At 43.2% G+C, this 19,775-nt stretch overlaps 1 protein-coding gene across 2 annotated transcripts in view; it reads right to left on the reverse strand.

The window, feature by feature from the left end:
* CCNY (cyclin Y) overlaps window positions 1-19,775 on the reverse strand; it is a 210,248-nt gene that overhangs the window by 130,341 nt on the left and 60,132 nt on the right. Inside the window, exon 1 of one of the 2 annotated variants that reach the window (XM_039527903.1) lies at window positions 592-604. The exons of the other annotated variant lie outside the window; for it this stretch is intronic. The gene's annotated coding sequence lies outside the window, so the exon portion shown is untranslated. Of the gene's footprint in view, window positions 1-591; window positions 605-19,775 lie in introns of those variants that run through there. 2 annotated transcript variants of the gene reach the window in all.

The raw sequence follows: 19,775 nt of genomic DNA on the forward strand, positions 1-19,775 counted from the left end.
AAGGGCTGAGTTGGGTTGCAACATGTGACAGGAAAGGTGAGGGTGCTCCTTGAGACACACACATGCTTGCTCAGCCTGCTGTCAATATCACCAGTTCATCTAGCTGGAGGTCTTCTGAGGGCTAGAGGCTTCAAGGGCTTACAAAAACTGGACCACCACATTGATTTTTGTAGACCTGATCAGAATGTCAGGAATGGTCCTGAAAACACAAAAAATATTTCTATTTTACAGGGAGCCATGCTCACTTAGATGGTAAAAAACGTTGGGTGGAAGGAGGACGGGGGTCATGAAGAGTAAGAACATGTGGCTGTGTTAGCTGGTAAGGGGTCCGTTATGTTTTTTTAATTTTTTTAAAAAAATATTGTTACCAAAAAATGGAAGATGGCAATTTATAACCTCATGAATGGAGAATGTGTTAAAGAAATATAAAGGAGAGGGTAGTTGACTGGCAAATTAGAGGGGTGGATTCAGAAACAAGGGTCTGTATGGAAGGCAAGGGTGAAAAACAGAAACAAAGTTGCGAGTAAAAGGAGAAAACAAAAGAAATGGTATAAAAATGTATTTTATACAGTAATTGAAAGCAACCTTTACCTCTATACCGTTGGTAAAAGGCACTATTAGCTTCCACCTTGTGCATAACGTTTTAACATGGAGACTAAAAAGAAAAAAAATTGATTATTGTGAGGGAAAAGGACTGCAGCTACCATTCAAATGTAGTGTTTAAACTACCACTTGTCAAATTACTTTTGGGGTTTTGTAGAGGGACGGAAGGATGGCTAATACAATTTGGAAAATTATAGTAGTCATGACACTGAGGGCTGTGAGTGGGAGCTGTTCTCTGACCTTCCCAAACAAATCCTGGCCTCTTGAATTTTTGTCTCCAGCTTCTCAGATCTCCCCAGTCATTTCTCAGTCGCCACTCACTGCCTTGCCTAATGCTAAATTCTGCCTAGACAGTATGTCTCCAATCTTCTTCCCAGCAGGTCTGGCTGATCTTTCCCTCCTTCTCAGCCTCTGATCTCTCCAGGCAGATCCTATTATCTCTGATCTTCCCAGAGTGACTGGTCTTTTCACTAAGGGTACTTCATCAGGTAGGGAGAACACGCTATAGAACAGAAGCCTTTAACCCCTCACACATACACGGCCAGCCATTTCCTTCTCTGCAGGGCTCTCCCTACTCTCCAGGAAAGAGCAACAGAAGGGGTCCAGTTGCCTACAACACTCCAAACCTACCTCCTGCAGCAACGTGTAATAGAGACGGGCAGACAGAAATATTTTACTTACACAACAACTACTAGAAAGCAAAAATAGAGATGAACTTTATGTAACATGCACATATATATATTATACACTCACCCCACCCTTATGCTGAGAGTCAAAGCAATCCTTTGAGGCCTAGGCTGACAGGTTTATCATTGTCTGTCACCTGTCACCAATCCAATAAAACGCCTGGGGCTGCTCCGACCATTTGTAGCTGCCCCAATTGCAGCATAACTTCCTGCTCTCAAAACCATGCGTAATCAACCACAAGGCAGTTCAAGCTCTTGCTCTGAAAGCAAGTTGTTTGACTTTCTCCAGTCTCTTAATAAAACTATCACTGTGTGCCCAATTCTGATACCGGAGAAACGCCTCACTCACGTTAGTGGGACTACCTGTACAGGTATCGAAAACCTGCCCCTGTGATCCTCAAACAGCATGGCAAATAAACCTGGGTAAAGTTTTTCAGATAAACTGTTTACTCAGCAAAAAAGCAGTATCCTCTGATCCAGAACTATTTGTGAATTTGACCTGAATAGTTTCGGCTGGGGGGTGGGTAGTGGGGGCAGGGAGGAGATTCAGAGGAGGGTTATGAATCCACATCTACCACCTCCCAGGTGAGTGCCTTCATCATCAGGCCAGAGAATTGCTCTCAGTCTCTTCCTCTCTTTGACCCAATAAATATGTAAGTATTTATACAAACTGAAATAGCTTCAACAGGAGAGATTGAGAGCAACTCAGCCCAGAATATGCCAACAGTCTAGCCTGGTGGTTGGAGTACTCACCTGTCGGGGAAGGATCTGAGTTCAATTCCCTACTCCAGAGTAGGGATTCAAACCTGGGTCTCCCACAGCCATTTTTGGAACTGAACCAAATCATATGCCTGGTTTTTCAGTGTGCTAGCCAAACCAGGGGGAAAAAAAAGTTATTCACCCACTCTAATGGCAACATGTTTTCTCTCAGAGAGGTTTCCTTGATCCTAATCTCAGTTCCACTTTACCACTCAGTTCCTACCATAACCACCAATAATCTCTTTTCATTGGCTACTATGTAACACAAGTTTATGGTTCTGAAGGTCCGTATGGGGAAAAAAGTAACCAAAAAGGGCTTCCTAGCCCTTCTAGGTGACGGGAGCAGCAACAAATACGTCCACTGGAGCCTTCTGGGCAGCAGTAGCGCTGAATAATTACTTCTTTTGATTTATGACATAAAAAATGCCCATTTCCTACTCAGACAGTACTTAACAACACAACCCAAACAAGGGCAGCAGCAAACTACCACAAAAGCTCTAGCCCACCCCACCCCAAAAAAACAACCTCACAGAGGCAAGATTTTCCCAGCCATTATTCCAGCCTCACAAAATGACTGCTCTGCAGCATTCCTTCAGCATTTAACAATCCTGGACCTATTTCAAACCAGAAATACACCACAGCTGAATTCCTCTCACTGAGAATGCTCTGCAGATATTCTAGCAATGGTGATCTTCACTGATAACCTGAGCCAGTGCTTAGGGACATAGGATCAGACACATGGGCCATCTAGCCCAGTATTCTGTCTCCAAGAGCACCCAGCACCAGACATTTCAGAAGAAGGATTAAGATCCTCTGAGTAGGTGGATGTGGTATAATCTGCACCCCCATGGAGGCATCCTCCTAATCCATAATAAAGATGGGCTTTGAATACTGAAGCACCATTTTTAAATCCCTCCCCATCCCCATCTTTTCTCATTTATGTGGAAACAGACTTTTGTACTTCCTAATCTGCATTGAAAAAGCAAATCTAACCACTGAACGAAATTAGGGTGGGTTGTTGGGGTTTTTTTTGGTGTGTTTAACATGTTACTGTTGAATAAATATTGCCAAATGGTTCTTTAGTCTTATGTTTCACAAAAATTATCTACCTACATTTCTAATGTGTTCACTCTGTAGCATCTTTTTCTGATAAAGGTATTTTCTCAACACACAAGTACATTGAACAGAAAGGGAAAAATTAAATTACTGCAGAAATGCAGGCATTGGGGGGAAAACTACTAGTCCAATGTTATGCTAATGATTTCTTCTCTGCTTTGCACACATATTGCTGGTACAAACAAGACAGAATCACATGCTGACTGCAGGCTCAGACTGTGCATTCGTCAGGAGTACAATCTAAAATTAATTCACTTAACAACCAATTGTTTTCAGAAAGAAGTACACAGGATTGTACTTAAAAGAATTCAGAGCTAACTTTAGGGCAGCTATCATTCAGTCCTCAACTCTAATAGTTTTAGCGTCAAGGCCTTTATAATGAAACATTATCTTGTTTACTACCTTAAAACATGCACAGAATTAGATTTTATATGACAGAACTTTTCAGTACTACCTTATTATGCCAGATGATTTAAATGGATCAGTACATCAGAAAGGCATCTAGACTAGAAGCAATCTTTTCTTGAGAAGTAATTTAGTATTTATTCAACTCATATGGATGGTCTTAAACTATCCCATTGCAACTCTGAATCCCACCCATCTCGCTGCCTACATGACATGTACTCTAACAGTATGGTTGTGGAAGAGAAACAGAAAACAGAGAGATTATAGCAGATTATTTTGCATATTACCTAGTAACTGCATTCTCTATAAATGTCCTGGTAATTTTAAAACACTGATATAGTTCACTGAAACAAATTATGCTAGAAAAACAGCTTTGCAATGCTAGAATGCCTACAGCTCAAAATTCCTTCCGTCCTGTACTGATGACTAAGAGGGAGAGACATGTAGAGATAATGTATTTGTTCTTTGCTCACCAATATAAGAAAATGTAGTTGGGCAGTACCTTTCAAAATAGACACAAATGCAAATGCTATAATGACTTGGAAACTGCTTGAAAACAGAGGGAGAAAGGTATAAAAACCAGTTTAAAATGGCCTATGGAAGGAAAGGGAGAAATGAATATCGCCTCCTGCCAAAATCAAATTCTTAACAAGTAGGGCTGTCAAGCAATTAATTGTGCGATTAATCGCACTGTTAAATAATCATAGATTAAAGGTCAGAAGGGACCATTATGATCATCTAGTCTGACCTCCTGTACAATGCAGGCCACAGAATCTCACCCACCCACTCCTGTAACAAACCCCTAACCTGTGTCTGAGCCACTGAAATCCTCAAATCACAGTTTAAGGACTTCATGGTGCAGAGAATCTTACAGCAAGTGGCCCGTGCCCCACGCTACAGAGGAAGGCAAAAAAACCCAGGGTCTCTGCCAATCTGCCCTGGAGGAAAATTCCTTCCCGACCTCAAATATGGCGATCAGCTAAACCCTGAGCATGTGGGCAGGACTCACCAGCCAGACACCCAGGAAAGATCAGATCCCACCCCATCTAACATCCCATCACAGGTCATTGGCCATATTTACCACTAATAATCAAAGATCAATCAATTGCCAAAATTAGGCTATCCCATTATGTCATCCCCTCCATAAACTTATCAAGCTTAGTCTTGAAGCCAGATATGTCTTTTGCCCCCACTACTCCCCTTGGAAGGCTGTTCCAGAACTTCACTCCTCTGGTGGTTAGAAACCTTCTTCTAATTTCAAGTCTAAACTTCCTGATGGCCAGTTTATATCCATTTGTTCTGTGTCCACATTGGTACTAAGCTTAAATAATTCCTCTCTCCCTGGTATTTATTCCTCTGATATATTTATAGAGAGCAATCGTATCTCCCCTCAGCCTTCTTTTGGTTAGGCTAAACAAGCTGAACTCTTTGAGTCTCCAAACTGTTCCAGTTTGAATTCATCCTTCATAAACATGGGAGACCAGAACTGCACACAGTATTCTAGATGAGGTCTCACCAGTGCCTTGTATAATGGTACTAACACCTCCTTATCTCTACTGGAAATACCTCGCCTAATGCATCCCAAGACCACATTAGCTTTTTTTCACGGCCACATCACATTGGCGGCTCATAGTCATCCTGTGATCAACCAATACTCTGAGGTCCTTCTCCTCCTCCGTTACTTCCAACTGATGCATCCCCAGATTATAACAATTCTTGTTATTAATCCCTAAATGCATGACCTTGCACTTTTCACTATTAAATTTCATCCTACTACTATTACTCCAATTTACAAGGTCATCCAGATCTTCCTGTATGATATCCCAGTCCTTCTTTGTATTGGCAATATCGCCCAGCTTGTGTCATCCGCAAACTTTATTAGCACATTCCCACTTTTTGTGCCAAGGTCAGTAAAAAAAAAAAAGATTAAATAAGATTGGTCCCAAAACCAATCCCTGAGGAACTCCACTAGTAACCTCCCTCCAGCCTGACAACTCACCTTTCAGTATGACCCATTTTAGTCTCCCCTTTAAGCAGTTCCTTATCCACCTTTCAATTTTCATATTGATCCCCATCTTTTCCAATTTAGCTAATAATTTCCATGTGGAACCATATCAAATGCCTTACTGAAATCGAGGTAAATAAATAATAGAATACCATTTAAATATTTTTGAACAATTTCTACATTTTTAATTACACCTCTACCTCGATATAACGCTGTCCTCGGGAGCCAAAAAAATGTTAACGCATTATAGGTGAAACCGCATTATATTGAACTTGCTTTGATCCACCGGAGTGCACAGCCCCGCCCTCCCAGAACACTGCTTTACCAGGTTATATCCAAATTCGTGTTATATCAGGTCGCGTTATATCGGGGTAGAGGTGTATATTGATTTAAATTACAACACAGAATACGAAGTGTACAGTGTTCACTTTATATTTATTTTTTATTACAAGTATTTGCCCTGTTAAAAAAAATTATATATTTTTCAATTAACCTAACACAAGTATCATAGTGAAATCTATTTATCATGAAAGTTGAACTTACAAATGTAGAATTATGTACAAAAAACTGGATTAAAAAAATAAAACAATGTAAAATTTTAGAGCCTACAAGTCCACTCAGTCTACTTATTTTTCAGCCAATCGCTCAAACAAGTTTGTTTACATTTGCAGGAGAAAATGCTGCCCACTTCTTGTTTATGTCATCTGAAAGTGAGAACAGGCGTTGCAACCAGCATTGCAAGGTATTTACATGCGAGATGCGCTGAAGAGTCTTATGTCTATTCATCTTCAACCACCACTCCAGGGGACATGCTGACAACGGGTTCTGCTTGATAACAATCCAAAGCAGTGAGGACTGATGCATTTTCATTTTCATTATCTGAGTCAGATGCCATGAGCAGAAGGTTGATTTTTCTTTTTTGGTGCTTCAGGTTCTGTAATTTATGCATCAGAGTGTTGCTCTTTTAAGACTTCCGAAAGCATGCTCCACACATCGTCCCTCTCAGATTTTGGAAGGCACTTCAGATTCTTAAACCTTGGGTCAAGTGCTGTAGCTATCTTTAGAAATCTCACATCGGTACCTTCTTTGTGTTTTGTCAAATCTGCAGTGAACTTGTTCTTAAAATGAACAACATGTGCTGGGTCATCATCCAAGATTGTTGTAACATGAAATACATGGGAGAATGCGGGTAGAACAGAGCAGGGTACATACAATTCTCTCCCAAGGAGCTCAGTCACAAATTTAATTAATGTTTTTTAAAAAAGCGTCATCAGCATGGAAGCATGTCCTCTGGAATGGTGGCCAAAGCATGAAGGGGCATACGAATATTTAGCATATCTGGCACGTAAATGCCTTGCAATGCCAGCTACAAAAGTGACATGCAAATGCCTGTTCTCACTTTCTGGTGACATTGTAAATAAGAAGAAGGCAGCATCCTGCAACTCTAAACAAACTTGTTTGCCTGAGCAATTGACTGAACAAGAAGTAGGACTGAGTGGACTTGTAGGCTATAAAATTTTAGATTGTTTTGTTTCTGAGTGCAGTTATGTAACAAAAAAAATCTACATTTGTAAACAGCACTTTCACAATAAAGAGATTACACTACAATACTCATCTGAGGTCCAACGTGAAATCAGTCTTACTGTATGGAGCTGAAACCTGGAGGACAACCAAAACAACCACCAGGAAGATCCAGACCTTCATTAATAGCTGCCTCAGAAGGATTCTCCAGATCCACTGGCCAGACACCATCAGTAACATCCACCTCTTGGAGAGGACCCATCAACTCCCAGCAGAGGAAGAAATTAGAAGGAGAAGGTGGGGCTGGATAGGACATACACTACGCAAGCAGCCAACCAACATCACCAGACAGGCACTGCAGTGGAACCCCCAAGGCAAGCGGAAAGAAATACCTGACCTTCAGGTTGATAGCAAAAAAATGGGCTATACCTGGAACCAGCTAGAGCGAATGGCCCAGGATAGAAGACTATGGAGATCTGTGGTTGGCGGCCCATACCCCGGTTGGGGTGACGGGCATGAATGAATGAATGACTCATCTGAGGTGAACTGAAAAAATATTTCTTACAGTGCAAATATTTGTAAACAAAATATACCCTTTAATTTCAATTACAACACAGAAATATTATATATATATATAAAATGTAGAAAACCATCCCGAATATTTAATACATTTCAATTGGTATTCTATTGTTTAACAGTGTGATTAAAACCGCAATTAATCAAGATTATTTTAATTGTAATTAATTTTGAGTTATTTGCATGAGTTAACTGTGATTAACTGACAGCCCTATTAACCAAGAATCTTTATGGGGAAGAATACATGCCAGATCAGGGGAGAGCAACAATACTCCATCCTCAGAATTCTGGTAAGAAGGCAAAAAGAAGCTAAATGGAAACAAATACTGAACTATGTATAACCGTAAATCAGTAAAAAAAAAAAAAACAACCAACACTTATTCAAGTAAAGAACTAAATTCCAAAAAAGGATTCTGACCCAGGGATGTGTTAATCACAAATATTACCTTCAGTCCTGCTCCCATAAGGCTTCTTTTTCTACAATACTTTCTCAAGTGACCTTTTACAAGACTCAACTAACCTCAATGTTTTTAGATACTGCAGGATTATTAAGAAATAGTCACTTCAATACTCAAGTTCACAGTGAACTCCGGAGTTCAAATTTTTGGTTCTGTTCAAGGTTGTACCATAGTGGGCCTTCTTCACAAAAACAGATCACAAGAAAGGTTTTTAAAAACACACAAAACACTACTTTTTATTAGATTAGCCGCAAAAATACAAAGACAGGCTTGTATACTCTCAGTATCATCTTTTCAGCTACTAATGAGAAATGACAAAGGTTTCAAGGGCTCTGGTGTTTGGTTAGTATAATAAAGATATGACGGCAAAACTCTTAGAATGGACATTCTGGATAATTAACTCAACATTAAAGATAAACATTAAAGTTTGATATTTAAAAATCCAAAGTGTTCATATGGCAGACACTGCAACGTCATGCAGTATCCGTGGGGACCACTGTACTAAATTTATAAATGGATTATGTATGACTGTGTTCTATACCATGGGAGAGGGTTACCACAGCTCCTCCAAGAACTAAAAAATAGAGGGGTAAGGGGAAGGTGGGAAGTGATTATGGTGAGTCACTGAGACTACAGAACTCTACAGAGGCGGGGTGGTATGCATATAGTGGTTCAAACAGAGTTTTCCAGAGATTTACACTAAAAGGCTTTTTGGTATAAAAAGACAGTTTCAACTGAGACAGGGTTTGAAGTGGACAGGACCTTCTTTCCAAGGAGGGCCCCAACCCTTGCAGAACAATTGGAAAGACTTTGGCCGACTAGAGACCCATCATACTGATGGGTGACTCCCGGGATGTTTAGTGCCTCCTTAAATGTGTTCACTGTTTTTATTACCCTTTCTCTGTAATGCTTCTACCCCAAGAATTATTTTGCTTGCTTGTATGGTAGCTTTCTTGATCTTGTGGTACCAGTAGCTGCTGGCAATACGGTGTTCACAGCCCTCAGAAAGAAAGCAATACACAGGCACTGGCTGTTAGGCAGAATGGATTGCTGGGGATATCCCAGTGTATGGTATGGAGCTGTGTAGCATTAAAAACACAGGTCAGAAGAGAATGGGACAAGCGTCCCCGCCTAGAGATGGGTGATGGCTGGAAACCTGAAATGTGACTGTGTACTCTGGGAGTGGCCCATGGAGGGGAGACTACAGGTGCAGTTATTCTGAAACTGTAACAGTAAGCAGTGACCAAAAGGTTGTTACTATCCGGTGCCGTTTCAATGACCTATGTGAAATGAATTTGGTAAGTCCAGTTCCCAACTGACATGTATCCACATTACAAAAAACCAGCCCCACAACTGATAAGCCACATCAAGGGCCTTTCTCTAGAGAACCATTCCCACCTTCCTTTATACTCAAGTGGGATAACAAGCCATCTTAACGCAAAGGGCTTGTCTACACTTGAAACACTACAGTAGCACAGCTGCAGGGCTTCAGCTGTGCCACTGTAGCACTTCAGTGTAGACCAGTGGTCCCCAAACTTTTTACTTCACGCTCCCCCTTTCCGCTGTCCGTGGCCCCCCTTGCCCCCCAGGGCTAGGAGCGGGGCTGTGGCTTCAGGAAGAAGGGGATGCAGACAGGGGTAAAGGGGTCAAGGCCGGGGCCACAGCTGGGGGTGGGTGCGGAACCCCAGATGCAGGGCTGGGAGCAGAGCCCGGGGCACAGGCCACAGCCGAGACCCCAGGCAGAGGGCCAGCAGTCGGGGCCAGGGCTAGGAGTGGAACAGGGTGGCAGTCTCTCCCCACCCCGCAGTAGGGGTTGGCCTGGGCCCCAACCGTGCACCCCCAATGTTCCTTGGTGCCCCCCTAGGGGGGCATGTTCCACAGATTGGGGACCTCTGGTGTAGACACTACCTAAGCTGACGGGAGGGGTTCTTCTATTGGTGTACCCTGAGAGATGGTAGCTAAGCTGACGGAAGAATCCTTCTGTTGACTAAGCACTATTTACGTAGGGGGCTGGGGGCATTAACTACGTTGCTCAGGGATGTGGAGCAACATAGTTAATGTCCCCTAATCCCCTACTTTTTAGTGTCAACTGGGCCTGGGTCAATTGAATCCACTTAACCCTTTTCCCAGTAGTATCATCACCTTCTGATGTATGTTTCAGACAAAATACTACCAGCCTGCTGCAAAGACATTTTCCAAAAACCTTAGTTTGAAGAGAGAGTTGTGGTTTTAGCGCACTTTGCAGCATGATATGGTTCTCTGTAAACAGAGCAGCTGACAAGACATTGGAATACGTTGTGTTAAGAAAGGCAAGTGCAGGGCTGGGTAATCAAGAATTCATGTTCTATTTTTATATTTTGCAATAAATCTCTGGGGAATGTTTTGCATTAGAGCATGGGAAAAGAAAGGAAAGCCATGGAAAGGCTACCTGCCCTGGCTTCAACATAATACATTTAGAGAACATATATATAGCACCAAAACAAAAACAAATGCAGTTGATATTTATGTAGCAACTACAATGCCTTAAAAATGTCAAGAAAATTAAGTTTAGCCCTGGCTTTTTTTTTCCCCCCTGAAAATCCACATTCCAGATTTGCATTTAAAAGGGGAAAAAAGTCGATGTTAGTGTTTCCCACCTATTTGTGAGTGGAAATGAACAGTTCACTTATTCAAATTCAACCTGTGTCGTTAGAGCTCAGAAGCTGTAACCCTGCAATAGCTGCTTAGCAGCCGAGGTGAAATCAAAACTAGTACAGCAGCATCAGTGCTAGGCCACGATTTTTAAAAGATGTCTGTACACTCAGACAAGATGAAGAGGCACCAGCAGTAGGAATTAAAACGCACAATGTACCTCTGCAGAAATGGCACCAAGCAATCATGGAACAGTCGGTCTCAGACGACTTCCTAGCAGACAACCCATATAGGGTGACCAGATGTCCCAATTTTATAGGGACAGTCCCGATTTTTGGGTCTTTTTCTTATATAGGATCCTATTACCCCCCACCTCCGTCCCGATTTCACACTTGCTGTCTTGGTCACCCTAGACCCATATCACAGGACTCCTATTATAAATGGCATCCTGGTCAGCGGGTTAGAAAAATGGTCAACTTCTGAAAGTGAATTTACCTCTCTCCCCAACAGATGATCCCCATGCAGATGAGAGTTGTCACCCATTTATGGACCAGTAGGTGAAGCTACCACTGCTGCTACCTGTGCTGAACCAGATATGGTGATGAAAAAGACGACATCCACAGAGTCCAGCTAGAATCTTTTGCAAGTGCTAAATTCAATTAAAAAAAAAATAAGATACACAAACCCAGCGCAATCTTTACTATGCAAACCCAGCGCAATCTTTACTATGCATTCTTCCCTTTGCTTTACCAAAAGCTACATAAGCACTCATTTGAAAGCATTTGAGATTTTACATAATAATTCCCTTTTACAGACATACAAACAATGATTCAGTGCTGTCAGCACACATGACCAGTATCAGATAGTGTCCTCCCAAACCAGCAAAATAATGCACTCTCATTCAACACACAATATAGATGAGAGATTTTCTTGGATTCTTAAAACTCATTTTAACAGTTTCATTGCTAGAGAGAAAATAACTGAACTAAGGCCCCAGATTCAGCCGCCCCCAAAACTTTGAGGAGCTGTAAACCTAGATTCAGATCTGACTTTTGGAGATTGAGCAAAAACCACTGAGTTTTTTCTTCCTTTTGTGTTACTGGTGTGAGGATGTTTCTGTGAAATATCCATTTTCATCCAAAACACAAATATTCTTCCAAAAGCAAAGGATACTATCAGAGAAATTATCTAAAGATTTATCTACAAACACACACAATTTTACTAGTTTAATAAATTGGTGTAGTTAAACTGATAAAATCCCCTGTGTGCATAGAATTCTATCAATTTAATTTGCCCCTGCAAATTTACAGAAGGCAAGCTAAACTGAAATAAGACAAGTTTAAAAATCAATTTAAGAACATATGTTTACAAAGTTCCACTGATTTAACTAATCAGTTTCAAATCACGCCTTTATTTACACTGGTACAACTGTGTGCTTAGATCAGGCCTAAGATACACTCTGAATGTCATAGATAGAGGGTTCCTCACCAATATCTGTTGCGTTTCTGGCTGCACTTTTCCCCTCACCTCCTTCTCCATGCGCTCCCTATCCGTGGCCCCACAAAGTCGCGGGACCTCCTGGTCAACCTCCTCCTCGCCCTGGCTAAAATGGCCATCTACGCGACCAGGAAGAGGCGGTTGGCCAACGGAGACTCCTGCGACTGTGGGGCTTGTTTCCGATCCTTAGTCCATTCACGTCTCCCGGCGGAGTTCCTCTGGGCGGCATCCGCTGGCTCCCTTGACGCCTTCGAGGAGCAGTGGGCGCTGTCCGGAGTTCTCTGCTCGGTGTCCCCGTCAGGCTCCCTTCTTATGACCCTTTGACCGCACTCCTGTCCCTGTTCTTTTATTAGTTGTCCCCCGCAATTAGTGGGTTTCTGAGGCCCTGTGGATCCTCCCCTTAGGCTGAGGGGGGGGTCCGTTAGCATGGGGCGGGCTTCCGCCCACCCTGTTTCCCAGAAACCCAATAGATACCAGAGTGAAGAAAAAATGGTTCTGCAAACTACTGTCTTGCAGCAGCAGGTGTCTGTCCTACCTAGTAGTTTATTAATTAAAATAAAACTCTAAGCCAACTCTTATTATTGTAGAAATGGACTTGAATTGTGCAATACAAATGCTTTGATAAATGGATTGAAAAGGTTGCCTAATTCCTCTGAACATTGTGTAAGTATCTCTCTACCTGACACAGAAAACCATTTAGCAATGTCATAATGGGCTACTCAGTGAATTTCAATGGATCTTTTTGCCTTCAGAGCAACAATATAAAATGGGAAAGACTATTTGTATTCCCTCTCTGCTGGAGGTAGGCACGGCATTTTAGTGACAACTACGTGATAGATCAAGGTTTTAGCTCTACTTGTAACAGATACTAACAGGTCACAGCACTTCAACAACAAAGCTACAGCAAACCTAGTCCTTATCTAGGGAACAGAAGCAATGAAAGGCATTAGACAAGGCCTTCTGTGTCATTCAATATACCCAAGGCAGGAGGCTCTTAAGATAGGATAGGACAGAGTTAGGGCTTAGCATGGGCTGTCAGTATTCTTGACTACTTGATCAGGACTAAAAGCAAGAAGCTTGGCTTCTGTAGGAAATGGCTGGAGCAATAGATACAGCTATATCAAAAGCAGTAGTGAAGAGAAAGAATTGATTTGAATTAAATTATAGCAATTCACAACATCAATATTATCGCAAGTTATAGCGAGTTAAAAAAACCCAAACTCTTTCTCAAATGCGGCCACCAGGGCTGCATGTGGCCACTGGGACTTTTCGTACAGCCACGACAGTCTCCTGGGTGATGATGTGGGGGAGGGGGGCAAAGCATCGGCCCCTTCCCATCCCTCTTTGTTGCTCCTGGATGCGCCGCCCTGCGCTGCCTCTGAAGAGAGATGAGGCACAACGCTGCAGGAGAAAGGTGAATTCATGACCCAGGTTTGGGGGAGGGGGCTTGGGCAGCAGGCTCCAACAGCAGGACTTCAGGAACCTGGTCGCGCGGCCCCAGGCTCCGACCGTGGGGCAGCAGGTGCTGCCCTGGCCTCCAGCTGGGGGGCTTCAGCCTCCGGCCACTGGTTCCAGCTGCATGGCAGCAGGTGCTGGCTCCTGGCTCCAGTCCCGGGCTCCAGCCGTGCAGTGGCAGGCGCTGGCCACAGACGCCAACCCCCAGCCACACGGCAGCTGGCTCCAGCCACAGGGCTCTGTCCACCAATCCCTGGCTCTGGCCATGGGGCAGCAGGTGCTGACCCCAGATCTGGCCGTAGAGCTTCAGTCGGCCTCTAGCCCCCAGTTCTGGTTGTGCGGTGCTGGGCGCTGGCCCCTGGCCCTGAGCTCCAGCCACACGGCCCTAGCCCTGGCGCTGCACGACAGCAGACTCTGACCCACAGTTCTGTTCCTGGGCTCCAGCCACGCAGTGACGGGAGCTGGCCCCTGGCTCTGGCCACACAGCAGCTAGTGCTCACTCCTAGCTCCAACCACGCACTCCTGGGCTCCGGCACCCAGCTCCAGGCTCTGGCCTTGCGGCAGCAAGCACTAGCCCTGGGTGCTGACCCACCGCTCTGGTTGCATGGCAGCATCTCTGGCTTCGCCCACGCTGTTCCTGTCGCTGGCTCGGGGTTCTGGCACTGAGCCCTGGCCACATGGCAACAGAAACCAGGCCCTAGAGCTTTGGCCATGCAACAGTGGGGCTCATCACCTATCACCAATCGCCCTTGGACCCCACTGCCTTCTATCCAACCCCCCGCCCCCCATTGCCCTGGGCTCCCACTGTCTCCCCCAGCCCTGCATCCATCCCCCCACTGCCTCTGGCCACTCCCTGCTGCCTCCCTACCCACCCACCCCATCCAGGGCTTAATGGGTCCTGGGGCTTGCTGAGAAAAATATTTACAAACATGCAAATATCACTTTCCACAGCAGACTTACTAGCTATCTGTGAAAAGTGATACTTGTATGTTTGTTAATATCACTTATCACTTTTCATAGCCTCCCAGGTAGCTACTAAGTGGACTGCGATATTAACAAATATAAGCTTTTCACAGCAAGCCCCAGGACCCATTAAGACCTGGACGGGGGTTGCGGGGCATGAAGGAGGCGGCAGCATTATTTTTATTATTGAGTCTGCCAAAACACCCTACCAATATAAACAACAATGATTTGGAAGTGAATCAATGCATATTTAATTTTGTCCCCTAAATTTAATTAAGTATTTTAGGAAAAAGCATCAGTGCAGGTACCAGTGAGAGTTGGTGGCCACACTCAGAGGCAACCAAAAAAATTGTTAGGGCGGGGGGGGGGGGAACTCACTGTAACTTCGGATAATATTGATGTTGTGTATTGCTGTAATTTAATTCAAATCAATTCTTCCTCTTCACTACTGCTTTTCATATAGCCGTATCTATTGCTCCAGCCATTTCCTACAGAAGCCAAGCTTCTTGCTTTTAGTCCTGATCAAGTAGTCAGAAATACTGACAGCCCATGCTAAGCTCTAATTCTGTCCTATCCTATCTTAAGAGACTCCTGCCTTGGATATATTCAATGACACAGAAGGCGCTCTCAAACTTTTTTTAAAATCACTTATATCACTATTAAAACAAATTTGAATATTCAATCTGCTCCTTAAACTGCCTCTCTCAATTGATTTTTCATGTCAAGCACACTTACAGTAGTAACATCACATTCACTGCTCTTCAAGCATCCTTTAACTAAATACTGAAGCGCAAAACATGCTTCTCTACAGAGATAAGAGCCAATGTTATTCCAAAAGCAGATTTCTCTCTATTGCTGGTGCTTAAGTCAGACTAAGAAACCAAAAGGGAACAGACCACAACAATAAAATTGGAAAATGAGAGAGAATAAGGCCAAGAGAACCACTGAAGGTAGGAGATAAGTTATTTAATCCTCTGAACTGTCTCCTGGTGTTAAGAGTAGGCCTAGAAAGTTTTTTCAGCAAAGAAAGGCAAAAAGCAAACACATTCCGAACTGAATATAAAGGGGAGAAAATAAAATTAAAACTTCACTTAATGCGGATGATTTTCCTCTCAGATTTAGGCCTGGTCTACAGCTAAAACTTAGGTCAACTTAGCTATGTCACTCAGGGGGGCTATAAAAAATTGTGCACCCTGAGTGCCATAGTTAGATCAGCGGCTAGATCGATGGTAGGTAGATGCGGCTAGATCATGGAAGGATTCCTCTGTCAACCTAGCTACCACCGCTCACAGAGATGGATCAAACACTGACTAACCCTTTCCATCAACGTAGGAATTGTCTAAGCTTCAGAACTGCAGCTGTGTCACTCTAGTGGCTGTAGCACGGACATGGCCTTATTCTAAGTAGAACCCCATGTAACTTCATTAGATTTATGCTGATTTACAAAGAGGCTAAATCAGAATAACGCCTATGTCTAAAGAATAAAATACAACTTCATTCTTTATAGCACCTGCCATTAAAATTATTTTTATCCCAAAATGCTTTATAGAGTTGACCACCACAACAAAAGTTAAAATAAATAGCAGAATGAGTGTAATTAAAGAGGTACAGAGACGAGGTAACTGATATTCTTTCAGATGAGATTTTAAACTAGATGGGGAGTTGATGAGCTGGACACTTGTAACAAGTGATTTCATTTGGCAAGAGCAAATAGCTAAGAAGGCACATCCATCCCAATAGGCAGAGAACAGAGAAAAGATCAATTAGACCAGCAGTTCCTGTTGTCCTAGTCCTCTCTCTTTCTATTCTATGACTAGAGACACTGAAGGATGGATACAGACTGATTTTAAAGGCGCTGAGCACCTTCAGACAGGAACTGTGGCCCATATATCCGTGGCTTCAGGAATCAAGCAGCAGAGAGAAAGGATAGTCTAGGGGGTTACGGCATTAATCTAGCACCGGAGACCAAGGTTCAATTCCCTGCTCAGACACAGACTTCCTTGGGCAACTCACTAAGGCTGTATCTACACTACAAAGATATGTCGACTTATGTTAGGTTGACTTACAGCCACCGCATTAATTACTGTGGTGGTGCATGTCCACAATACCCTCATTGGGTCGGTGGTGTGGTCCTCATCAGGAGCGCTTCCACCAACATAAGAGGGGCAAGGTTGGGAGCTGAGTGCCCAAGCTGGGCTCCTGGCAGGGAGCTGCCAGCAGAGCGGAAAGACTGGGCTCTCTGCTCTGCTGGCAGCTCCCTGCCAGAAGCCTGGCTGCACCACAGGGCTCCCCAGTGGTCTGCCTCCATCCCCACCTCCCCGTTCCAGCAGGGAGTTGTGAGGGAAGCCGCCTGGGGTTTCTTGCCTCACTGTTTCCTGCCAGGAGCAGGGTCCAGCCACCCAGGCTTCTTATGTCCCGGCACTCAGCAAGGAGTGGGGGGCAGCTGGGCTCAAGTCGTGAAATTGACAAGAATGACAGCCAACAGCAGCATCTGCACCAACACCTAACTGCACCAACACAAGCCCAATGTTTCTTCTTGAGGTGGCTTTATTATATTGGCATAACACTGGAGTCACATCCGTGGGAGGATCATTTCAGTGTGGACACCTCCACTGTTTTGTCAACAACTGTGTAATGTAGACAAGGCCTAAGCCTCTCTGTGCCTCAGATCTTTATCTGTAAAACTGGGGTAATAGCACTTCCCTACTTCACAGGGGCATTGTGAGGACAAATACATTACAAAGAGTGTGAAGCATTCAGCTACCCCAGTGTTGGGGACCATATAAGTACAAGAGATAGACAGGCAAAAGATCTGTCAGTCGAGCTCTATATTAAAGGCACCAGTCTGCCCCACTTCCCTTCAATGAGATTTCCAGAACCCAAAAGAAAAGGTTCTTTGTATTTTTTCCTTTTTACTCTCTTTCATCGTGACATCGCTGCCTCAGGGGAAGAAGGCGGGATGTGGAATGGGAGGATAAAGGAATTATCTTGGGACCTAGCTGGAGAATCAAGTTAACCCATTCCCTTCTCTCTCTCTCTCAGGAACCTTTCACTTTACACTCACACCTTTAACCCTTCAGGAAAGCAATGCCTGCAATAGCGATAGCAACATACAATGCTGATCTGCCTCCCCAGGGGACCCCCTGAGGAAGGGGGCCATTGGGTTGTGACATTAGTACTTGCTGAGTCTGATAGTGTCTATTGAAACAGATTGGCTCTGCACAGCTGCAGCTGTGCTACTCAGGATGCACAAATCAAAGCTATGACATCCCCACTCCACATTACAAATAACCACCACATTTATGGCATCTTATTAACTCCACTGTTAATTTATGAAGAAAACTCAACATATGTAGGAAAAAAAAGTTTAAACTCTGCAAATCTGATTTGTGTCACTGTGAAGGAGCAGCTCTAAAGGGGCATAAACAGCTATCAGCAGCCCACAACACTTCATAATTATTTAAAGGAAGTAATTGTAGGAAACTCACAACAGGCACGCCTCTCCCTGGAGACAAGCTGGAGACTGAAAAACATTACTCCACAATGCAGCACACCCCTTCCCCTCTACTGCCAAGGCCAAACCAAACAACAGAAATGTGTGACAGCACATACTGGCTCAGATACAATGCACAGTATACAGCATATTCAAACAGAAATATCGCAACACATGTACTGTCTCCTAAAGCTAATCCTCCTGATAACACTGAAAAAGCAAGAGATAAACACTCTGGAATCCCACCAGGAAGCCCAGATTCTCCAGTCTATTTGTATGCATCTGTCTCTTTACATGACAGGACTTCAGCCACAAATACATTTGACTAGGTCAGTCATTTTCAACCTGTGGTCTGTAGACCCCTGGGGGGTCACAGACTACATTAAGATTACCAAAGGGGTCCCCATCTTCATTGTTTAGGAGCCCGCAAATGAAAAAAAAGTTTAAAACCACTGGACTAGGTCATTAGGTACAGAAAACAGCAGTGAGGGACACATGACCACTGCTGCTTTTACTAGAAGTCCAGATCAGTGCTACATTTTCTTCCCCTTTCAAAAGAAGTTTTATTAAAAACAAATACACCTCTACCCCAATATAACGCCACCCGATATAACATGAATTTGGACATAATGCGGTAAAGCAGCACTCCGGGGTGGGCAGGGTAGAGGTGTACCTTCAATTCAATTTGGGTCCAGAATTGGTTTTTTTATTTATTCACTTGCAGCCTTGTGAAACCAAACAGCACTATGGTACTGCTATCCCATGCACCAAACCTACTCATCCACCCTACACTATAATGGTTATGGGAGAGAGAGAAGGGGGGGGGGGAGATAAATTTAGTTTTGAATCAGGTAAAACCATTACTCAGTGGTAAGTGTATTTTGCAAGGTTTTGTACAAAAGCCAGATAACGAAAATAACTGGAAACAGACCACAAAAAGAAATTAAATTAACCTGTCTAACTTCCTTGCCCAAAACATGTGAAATTCCAAAGTAAGAGAATGAGGGGGAAAGAGTTAGATTTTTATGTTTCAATATTAATAATGTAAATACACATTATTAACATAGGTCGAGATATTTTTCTATGTGCAATTTTATCTTGACACGGTCTTTTCAACCATTCTTCTTGAGAAATAAAGCAGCAAAGCATTCCAGAATGAAACAAGTAAATATCAATTCACCATCATTTGACTCTTATGTTGTTTAAATCAATAAATTATCCAATACGAAAAGCAGATTCAGCCCAGTGCCAGAATGCTGTGGCTGCACATTAAGTGGTTAACTCCCTCGGGCATCAGCATCCAGTTTTGAATATCAATGAAGCTTTGTATACTTATTTAGAAAGAAAAATGAATGAAGTGTATACTCTGCAGAGCTGCAGTTTTTTGGTCATATTTAAAAGAATTCAGATTATTTCACTCTCCGCTGCATCTTATTCTCAACCAGGCAGAACATGAAAACCAAATCAGCGAAGTACTAAACTCACACAAAAGTGCATGCTCTTTTTATGAAGTAGAGATGGACTTGTACATTTTTATAGCACATCTCATCTCAAAGAATCCCACATGGCTAAGGGACTGTACAAATTAGGAGTCATTCAGTGCTAGA

This window comes from Mauremys reevesii, linkage group 2, assembly GCF_016161935.1.
Source record: "Mauremys reevesii isolate NIE-2019 linkage group 2, ASM1616193v1, whole genome shotgun sequence".
Lineage (NCBI taxonomy): Eukaryota > Metazoa > Chordata > Testudines > Geoemydidae > Mauremys > Mauremys reevesii.